This window comes from Psammomys obesus, unplaced genomic scaffold (assembly GCF_907164565.1).
Source record: "Psammomys obesus unplaced genomic scaffold, mPsaObe1.curated_primary_1811, whole genome shotgun sequence".
Lineage (NCBI taxonomy): Eukaryota > Metazoa > Chordata > Mammalia > Rodentia > Muridae > Psammomys > Psammomys obesus.
The window spans coordinates 3,200,725-3,210,723 of NW_026593286.1; positions in this window are offsets into that span (position 1 = coordinate 3,200,725).

A 9,999-nucleotide genomic window follows, 5' to 3' on the forward strand; every position below is an offset into this window, starting at 1 on the left:
CTATCTATCTATCTATCTATCTATCTATCTATCTATCTATCTATCTACCTTTCTTCATATTTATCTATCCATCCACTCATTCATCTGTCTACCTACCTATCCACCTACCCACCCATTCATCTATCTACCTACCTATCCACCTACCCACCCATTCATCTATCTACCTACCTATCCACCTACCCACCCATTCATCTATCTACCTACCTATCTACCTACCCACCCATTCATCTATCTACCTACCCACCCATTCATCTATCTACCTACCTATCCACCTACCCACCCATTCATCTATCTACCTACCTATCCACCTACCCACCCATTCATCTATCTACCCACATAGCTATTCACTCATGTATCTACCCATCCATCCATTTATCCTCTCTACCATCCATCTTCCCTCTCTCTTTGCATTTAGACACCCAATCAAATAACCACTCACTTATTCATTAAAATGCACATTGAAGAGTTACTATGTGCCAGTTACAGACTACAGGAAGTAGGGATTATATAGAGGGTAAAACAGATATAACTTCAATGTCAGAAATATGGTTTGCTGTACGGGGAGCTATGTAGGATGTTGGGAGTAATAAATGTTGTAGAAACCTGGAGCAGGAGAGACAGGAAAAGGGAATGTGAAGAGGAAGCTAGAACCTCAACACTAGTGTTTGGGAAAGTTCTGCAGGAAAATAACTTTTGCCTTGAAGATTTATACAAACACAGTAGAGTCTATGAAGAAATCCTCAGGGGAGAAAGTCCTTATCTAAGAAACCAGCAACAGCGAAAAAAAACAGAAAGCCAGTACAGTTGGGTGGGCACAGCCAGGGAGAGAAGGTGTTGCTTTCCAGGATGGAGCTGTCTTACTCTGGTTGAGATGGGAGCCTTTGCAAGGATTGAGACACATGTCCTGTGACCTGACTAGGTTTTACAGCTTCACTCTGGCTGTCTGATTAGAGTCACCTTCTGGAAAGGAAGGCAGATGGACTGAGGCAGCCCAGCCTAGAGGTGACTAGAGTTCCCCAGATGATAGTCATTGCCACAGGAAGGGCTGTCTTACAAAAGTCTAGAGGGGGCCAGTGCAGAGATGTGGCTGGAACAAGGTTGTACCCTGGGCCTGATGGGGGTAGGATATAAGAAATGGGTTAAACAAGAGGTGGTGGGATTCTGGACCTATCTAGAAAGTAGCACAGACACTCTGAAAGGAACCTTTCACACTGGAAACAGGACACAGTCTTCTTTCCTTGTTTTCCTCACAACTGACCCAACCTAGAACACGTCCAGGCTAAACTTTTGTTTAGATTTTCAGGAACCAGAGGAGAGGCACAGAACACTTCCCTAGTCTGGATGGGGGTCCCCATTCTCCCAAGGGCCTGAGGAAAAGAAAGTAGAAAGTGAACACAGTGTAAAAAGACAGGATGCCTATTAATAGCACATCATATTTATACAATGACATGGTAGAAATTTTTAGTGTTTTCTGAAGGGAAAAACATTTTGTCTTTGATGGATTTTCTGTTTTGCAGACACAATTAATCATGTCCTAGGAAATCAATTTCTCTAAGAGTAAAAATAATCTATGTTTTACCAACTGCAAACACCACTTTTATTTAAGATACACTCTTCCTCCCTTGATTGTGCTTCTTGGCGCCAGCAGCAAGCCCACTGTCCGTGCACTTGGACAACAGTGATTACCCGAGAAGCGCGGGGTTCGAAGAGGGAGTGAGGCTTGAGATGTGTCTGCTTCATCAAGAGGACTCTCCTCTTACAGAGGTGACACGTAAGTGGCAAAATACACAAGGATAAGTGTTCTCTGAGCCGTAAACTTTTCCCGAGGAGCAACGTGAAAGCATGTACAAGCAGTCGTAGTTCCCAGGCAGATGTGAGAGCGGCAGCTCTGTCTGTGACCACTGCAGTCCCTGTGCACTCATTCCAGGACAGGAGCTCTGAGCGCAGGGAGTGGAATGGAGATGCCATTCCAGTCTCCTGCTGCAAAGGCCTTGTTGACGGAAGGTTTTGCAGTCAAAAAGAGACCTGCCTTCCTGTGATTCCCCTGTGAGTCTCAGGTCTGCTCTCTGGAATTTAAAATAATATATTTTTTCTCAAAGAGATGAAGACGACTCTCAAACCACTCCCGAGAAGTCACTCTTCTCTGTGTGTATTACGTGGGTGCGTGCGTGCATGTGTGTTTGTGTGTGCTGTATGTACAAGAGGACCACCTCAGGAGCCCTTCTCTGGGCGTCACTCACCTTTCTATTTTTTGAGACAGGGTCTCTCATTGAGCTGGAGTCAACGGGGCTGGTTGGTGGGCTCTGGAGGGTCCAGCTGTGCCTGCATCCCCAGCCTTGATACAAGCAGCACAGGCCACCGCACACTTTAAAAATCTATATATATGAGTTCTGGGGATTCCACCCAGGTCCTTGTGCTTGTATATGGCAGGCACTTCACAGAGCGAGCCATTATCCCAGCTCAGGAACTCACGTTTCGGAGCCCAGGTTTTGCTGCGGGACCTCCATCTGGGTGATTTCTTGTGAAGCCATTCATGACTGCCATGGAGGCTCCTGTGTGTTTTCAGTGTTCACCCTGGGTTTCCAGCTGGCACATGGGTGAGGCACATGTTTGGGCTTTGCCTCATTCCTGCGGTGGCCTTTTGCATTTGGGGTCATATTGGGAGAAGTCTTGCCCTTCGCAAACACCCCGGGAGCTAGCATTTGGCTCACCCCACCCCTGTCCTGCTTGGATTTGCAGACTCTCCTGGAAGACAAAACCCAGAGTCCTACCTCCGCCTCGCTCTGGAAGAAATCTCAGGAGAGAGCGACTTGATTTTAAAACTCTAACTATCTCTGTCATTTTTTTTCCTGCCAGGCCTGATCTTTTCACAAATGTGCTTTTAATTAAGCGCTGCTTCGCTTATCATTCTCCCGCCCTCTTCGGTTTCCAGTGTCTGCTCCAGCCTCCCTCACCCTCTTTCAGCTGCTGGCACTGTTAGCACATGGCTGCTAGACTTTGGGGACTGGGGTCAGGTGGGGGTGGGCAGCATGGGGACTGCCTCCCTCTGGGCACCTTGGCTGCTTCTTCAGAGATCAGGGTCTGAGGAGCAGAGAGCATGTGGCCACCCCAGGTCATGAGGACTGTCTCACTGCCCTGCACATATCTTTGATATGATGAAGGGCTGGCAGGCTCCATCCTGGACAGAGCTCAGTATGATGTCTCCTGGGTGCAGCCAAGTGTTGACCACTCTGCTGCTCTCTATTCCAGAGGACACAGCTGGAGAGGGCTTGGGTCATGGAGAAGAGCTACCGTGTCAGAGAGAGGGAGGGAGGAGAACAGGGCGTCTCATTTCTAGAATTAAAAAGAAAGAAGCGCCAATAAAAACCCAAAGGGAGGTGCCAGAGTGTGGTTGCGTAACAGCCACCTGACTGTGTGAGAAGCCCCTGACAAACAACTGCAGACGTGAAGGGTGATACGTGATCTCTCACCACATTGAGCTGGGCGGCATTTCTCCGCTCAAATAAAAGCTCCAGTATTTTTTTTTTTTTCCTAGACTAGCTCAACTTTCTTTTGTGTTTTTTTGTTTGTTTGTTTGTTTGTTTGTTTGGTTGGTTGGTTGGGTTTTTTTCTTTGTTATTCACTTTACATCTCAATCTTAGCCTTCTCTCTCCTCTCCTCCTGGTCTCTCCCCTTCATCCCTCCTTTACCCCTCCTCTGCCCCTCAGAAAAGGGGGGCCTTCCCCCCCAAACTCACCCCAGCAATCCAGCACGTCTTCATTCACAGTGTCCTGGCAAGGCAGCCCCACCAGGGTGAGTGATCAAAAAGCATGCAACAGAGACCAAGCTGGATACAGCCCGATCCCCTTTCTGGGAGACCCAAATGAAGGCTAAGCTGCCGACTGGGCATACATGTGTAGAGAACCCAGGTCTTGTCCAAGCATGGTCCTTGGTTGGTGCTTAGTCTCCACAAGCCCTTCTGGGCTCAGGTTAGTAGGGACTGTTGGTCTTCTAGTGGAGCTCCTGTCCCCTCTGGGTCCTTCTCTCCTTCCCCCCAACTCTTCTACAAGGCTCGTTATACTCATCCATTGTTTGGCTCTGAGTCTCAATTTCTGTTTCGCTCTGTTGCTGGGAGGACCCTCTCAGAGAACAGTGAGACTGGGCCCCATCTGCAAACACAAAAGAGTATCATCAGTAGTGTCGGGGTTGGCTCTCTCCCATGGAGTGGGTCTCCAATGCCAGGTTGGGCCAGGCACTGGTTGCAAGTTCACTCAATCTGTTCCATCTTTATCCCTGCACATCCTGTCGTCAGGGTAGATTCTGGTGGAAGTTTTTGTGGGTGGGTTGGTGTTCCCCTCCCTGCACCGGGAGTCCTGTTTGGTTACAGGGTGCCTCTCTGGCCTCCATGAGCACCAGCACCGGGGGTCTCAGCTAGAGTCACCCCCAAGTCTTCCCAGGAACCCGTCCTTTGCAGGTCTCCAGCTTGTCTAATAGATGCCCCTGCCCATGGTTTCTCCTCTCTTTCCAAGCCCTCTGTCCTCCTGCCCTGCTCTCCCTGTATCTGATCCCCACCCTCATGTCCCTCAGTGCTCCCTCTCTCATACTGTTCCCTCTCTTCAACCACTTCTGCTGACTATTCTATTGGTCCTTCTGAGTGAGGTTCGAGCAGCTTCTTTTGGAGCCTCCTTATTACTTAGTTTCTTTGGGCCTGTGAATTGTAGTATAGTTATCCTGCACTATAAGTGAGTATATACCATGTGTTTCTTTCTGGGTCTGGGTTATCTCATTCAGGACGATCTTTTCCAGTTCCATCCATTTACCTGCAAATTTCATGATTTCCTTGTTTTTAATATTCCGTTGTGTAAATGTACCACAATTTCTGTATCCATTCTTCGGTTAAGGGACATCTGGGTTGTTTCTAGTTTCTGTCTACTAGGAGTAAAGCTGCTATGAACATAGTTGAGCAAATGTCCTTTTTGTATGGTATAGCGTCTTGTGTATTTGCCCAGGAGTGGTATAACACCCCAGCGATTTTTTAAAGGAGAGCCAGTTTAAGCACATTTAACAAAATGCTCAAATGCCCTTTCTAAGCCCTCCTTGGCCTGACCTTCTTTTCTGCAGATGGAAGTATTGAACATTTTAATGGGTTGTAATTCCCTTACCCCTTCAGGTGGTTATTGACACCCTGACCACAAGAGACACAGGCATGGGTTGGGGAATCCAGCTTGAACAAGCCTGTCACTCACTGTTCACCTCTAGCGTGGAGATTCACAAATATTCTCCAGTTACAAGGCATCTGAGAGCTAAATGGGAGCTGTTGTGTTAAGGAAAAACCAATTCATGCCCTTGTGCCTGTGGGCAGCCCAGTGGTTCGAAACATTCTTGGGAGGTAGACATCGAAGACACGTTTCCTTGCAGAAGGGCTGGCTCCTATATTTATTTATTTGAATGTATGTGTGTTTGTATGTGTATGTGTGTAAGCATGTATGTGGAAGCCAGAACTCAACCTTGAGTGTTGTTCCTCAGGAGCTGTATAAGTTGGTTTTGTTTGTTTGTTTGTTTATTTGCTTGGGGGGGGGGGGGTGTGTGTGCATCCCAGAGGCTAACAAGTCCTAGTGATCCTCTTGTTTCCATCCCTGAGAGCACATGCAACCATAGTCAACTTTTTTTAGAAACCTGGTTTGAACTCAAGTCCTCAAGCTTGCACAAGCAGCACTCTTACCCACTGAGCCATCTCCCACCCACACCCCACCTTGGTGTTTGAGACAAAGGCTCTCACCCGGACCTCGGACCTCGGTTGAACAATTGAGCTAAGCTGTCTGGCCCCAGAGTTCTAGGGATCCTTCTGCCTGGGCCTCCCCAGCTCTGGCTTCACAGGAGAGTGCCACCACACCCAGCTTTTCCTTTGGATGGTGTGTATGGAAACCAGGCCTTCATGCTTATCTGGCGAGCCCTGAACCAACGGAGCCATCAACCCAGCTCCCTCTGCGAGTTATCATACATGATGGAAGCTTTAAACATCCAGGTACTGCCCAGGCTCATAGCACACCTGTTCTTGGCTGGGGGACTCAGGCTTCTCCTGTGGCAGAGCCTCCTGCCTTGGAGCAACTCAAGGCCCACAGCAACTGGGCACCAAAGGGGGCCCAGGCTCCTGATGGCCAAAGCCTGTACAAAGTTCTGTACTTCCAGGGTCTCCAGGGCCCTTTAGGATAATTGTTTCTGACATGGGCATTTGGGAAAAGTATATCATTCCTGTGCCTGGGGAGGAGACAGCGGACGAGTACCAGCCTGCTAGCTACTACTGAGTGTCCACTGAGTGCCCACCTGGCTTCTCAGGTTTCGGCCCCAGCAGCACAGATGAGAGCAGTTCTCACCTGTGCATGAGTCTCCCTGGGACCTATCACTGTGTGTGAGCCCTGGCCTGTCTCTGACCTGGCACTGACACTCATGCATGGGGCCTCCCTCCCAGCCTGCCGAGGTGTTCTTAAACCTCATTCCAGGGAGAGAGAGGGTGGTTGCAATGGGAACACTGCTTCCCTAACACAGGGTCAGAGAATGGGCCAAACTCTCTTACGAGAGAGTGGCAGGCTGGGGAAGGCGTTTGGGAATTCCCACCTCTTACCTTCCTCAGGCTACAGAAAGTCATCTTTTCTCCCAGCAGCCTCCACTCCTGCTTTCCACAGGGATCATGATGGAAATAAATAGCAAAGGTGTATTGTAGAGATAGCTTCAGTTATCTCTACAAAATTGAGGAGTCGGCTGGGTGGTGGTGGTGTAAACCTTTAATCCCAGCACTCAGAGAGGCAGAGGCGGGCGGATCTCTGTGATTCAAGGCCAGACTGGTCCACAGAGTGAGTTCCAGAATAGCCAAGGCTACACAGAGAAACCCTGTCTCAAAAAAACCAAAACCAAACAAACAAAAAAGGAGAGGTTCCCTCTGCGGCTGTTCCTATGACTTCTCTTGTCCGAAGCAGCCAGGCGGCCTGTGCTCAGAGAAAGCCCTTTCAGCCAGGTATGGATCTCTCCCTTCCCATCCCCATGAAAGGGCCTCTCAGGAGTTTACACCAGGCTGGGACAGTTCCACAGCATTCAGAAACAGAATGCCTCAGTATTGGCAAACTTTGTATTCAAGAGCCTGGGCAAGTTAACAGTGGATAGATGTTTCTGAGTGAATGAGGGGTTAACAGTCGTTTAGTGGTTCTAGTGAAAGGAGGTAGAACAAGGGATGACTGAAAGGATTAAATTATTGTCATAAAGGTGAGGATTCATGAACAGCAAGGGTTATGTGGGTTTTCCTGCCTCTCACAAGTGCTTCAGTGATGTGACATTTAGGAGAAAGGCCTAATTCATCATGAAATGCCATGATTTCAGATTGGAGAAGCATTTCTCCCAGGAAAGACTTGAAATAAGTCTTAAAATGAGAGAGAGAAATGGGGATCGGGGGAGAAGTGAGAGGGAGAGACAGAGACACAGAGAGACAGAGAAAAAGAGAGAGAGAGAACAGAAAAGTGTGTTCAGGGCAAAAGGCAGCCTGCCTGACACTCTTTCCTTCTGTGTGAGATAGCCCGGGCACTGTGGGAACAAACAAATACTAACCTGAACTGTTCTGAACAGAAAGCCAGGGACATTACTAAAGCAGCTGACAGAAGAGGCCACAGCAGCAGGGTGTGGCCCAGGTGTCTGAAAAAAGCCATGAGGAAATCTCCCACCTGGTACTTTTCTCCTGACTAAAGCAAAGATAAACAGAAAGGGCACAAGTGGAAGAGGGTGTGGGTGTTTGCTCTGGGCTGTTTGCATTCCCCTTGGGATGCCATAGAACCTTCCAGAGGGGCATAGGTGGGTGTGTCACCCATCAGGGCACAGATTGCTTAGTTTTGTTTTAACAGAATAAATTCTTTACAAAAACAAAGTATTTTACAGCACACACTCGCCTTTTGACGTGGTAAGAAAAACGCAGTAGAAGCAAAGACGAGGTTGCCTCACATGTCTGCGGCCCTCCCCTGCTTCCCCATCCCATAATTCCTCCTTTATCAACACTTCTGCCCCACTCCCTTCCTCTGTCTGACCACAATCTTCAGCTAGCAGGCCATTCTGTCATTAGTCACCTTCCAGACAGGTCCCACAGACTGCCAGTGGCAAAATCAGGGAATTCCCCCACAAGATCATTTTGTTAGGAAAGAAGGGCGGAGAACGGGAATAAAAAATAAATTAAGCGGGGTTACACCTCACCCACCCTCTGTGGGTGCAAGGCCTCAGCCAAGTCTCCTTCATAGCATGTGTGTTCTACTTGTTGAATAATTAACCCAAGCGTTTCTGTCCAGGCTTTTGTTACTCTTGGCTTATAAAGCATCATTTCAAGGGGGTCCATTTTTTCTCAGCTCTGTCCAAGTCTCTTTGGCAAGTTTAATCTGGTCCAATAGTTTTGCTATTTACTGCTGGAATTTGTGTGTCTTAAGAGCACCCTGGGAGCTGAGTTTAGTGGCTAGCAGATTGACTTGAGCCAGGTGGAAGAGGAGCTACTCAAGAAAATGCACAGGAGGAAGTGCTTCGGGGGTGAGAGCCTTTTCCCACAGGCCCAGGGCTGCTGGGATACTCTGTAATGTGCAGAAGTGACAGCTTGAATGTGGAGATTTGAAGCATTGCCAAGTGTTGGGGGCTATGCAAGAGGGACAGCAAACAGCTTTAGAGCTCACGGAATTCGGCCCACTGGTTGGCACAACCATGATGGGTGTACCTCAGAGAGGCAGGGAGCCCCGAGGACTTCATGCTGCCATGGAGCCATGCTCTGCTAGCTGCCTTCACAATCATCACATCCCTCCCAGTCCACAAGCTGTATGAAAACTCTAAGGAGGCTCCCAGCCCCTCACTGGGCAGTAATATTACCACTCACAATAATAGTGACTGATCTTTTTCATGAACTGCTGCTGGGGCACATGAAGGCTTCATTCCCCACCCTCAGAAACAGTTTAGATATGTAGATTGTTGATGATGACCAACCCTTAAAGAGTTTGGAGGTGTAGATTCTCAGTAAAGTTGGTTACAATGATTTTGCTAGTGGCTTTGATGAGGAAAATCTTAGGGAAAGATTTGAGGCTCAGAAGGCACAGTCTTAATAGATAAGCTAGGGTGGGCTTTTTTTTTTAAGGTTGGGGATCAAGAACAATGGTAGCCTAACTGGTACTAGTTGACATGCCTCGCTCTTGCTAAAGCTGGGCTGGTGATCAAGATGATGATTAATTTCTTGTACCTGTTTTTGCCCTCAGCTTCCCAATATAATTTAACAAAAAAACTGTTGATGAGTAGTTGTGCACCCTGAGGATTTAAAGTAGAAATGACTGATGGTTTTTTATATATATAAAGTTTAGATTTGTAATTCTTTTAAGCTCTTTATTTAAGATTTCTTATTAAGATAAATAATAATATAATTGGTCTCTTCTTTGTAACCACAAATTGCAGCCTGACAGTAAGAGAAGCTGGCTGAGAAAATTACCTTGCTTGCTTACACTTTGTTAAACCATAACAAGCTGCTTAGTTGCAAATGCATGTGGCTTCTTGGGAATTTATTTTTCACCCAAAATACATTAGACATTGGAACACATAAGAGTATTAGGGAACATGTTTTTGTTTTTTTTTTCTGCATATACTCATTGTAATCATTCACTTAAAGAAAAATAGAATGTAACCACATTGTGATGTTTGTCCCTCTTGAAAGATTTTGCTAGAATATATAAGCTGTAAAAGAAAAAAATTAGTTATTGGAGCTTTGCTCCACCCACCCACCCCACTGTATGTATGTGTTAATGTTTGTATGTGAAGTTTGCTGGAGCTTTGCTCCATTCACCGAATGTGTGTGTGTATGTATGTATGTAGAATGGTTTGAGCTTGCTGGGGCTTTACTCCATCCTCCAAATATAAGTGTGTGTGTGTGTGTATGTATGCATGCATGTGTATGTGTGAAATTGTTGGAGCTTTTTGAAGCATGCTTCATCCACTCATGTGTGTGTGTGTGTGATTCTTTCC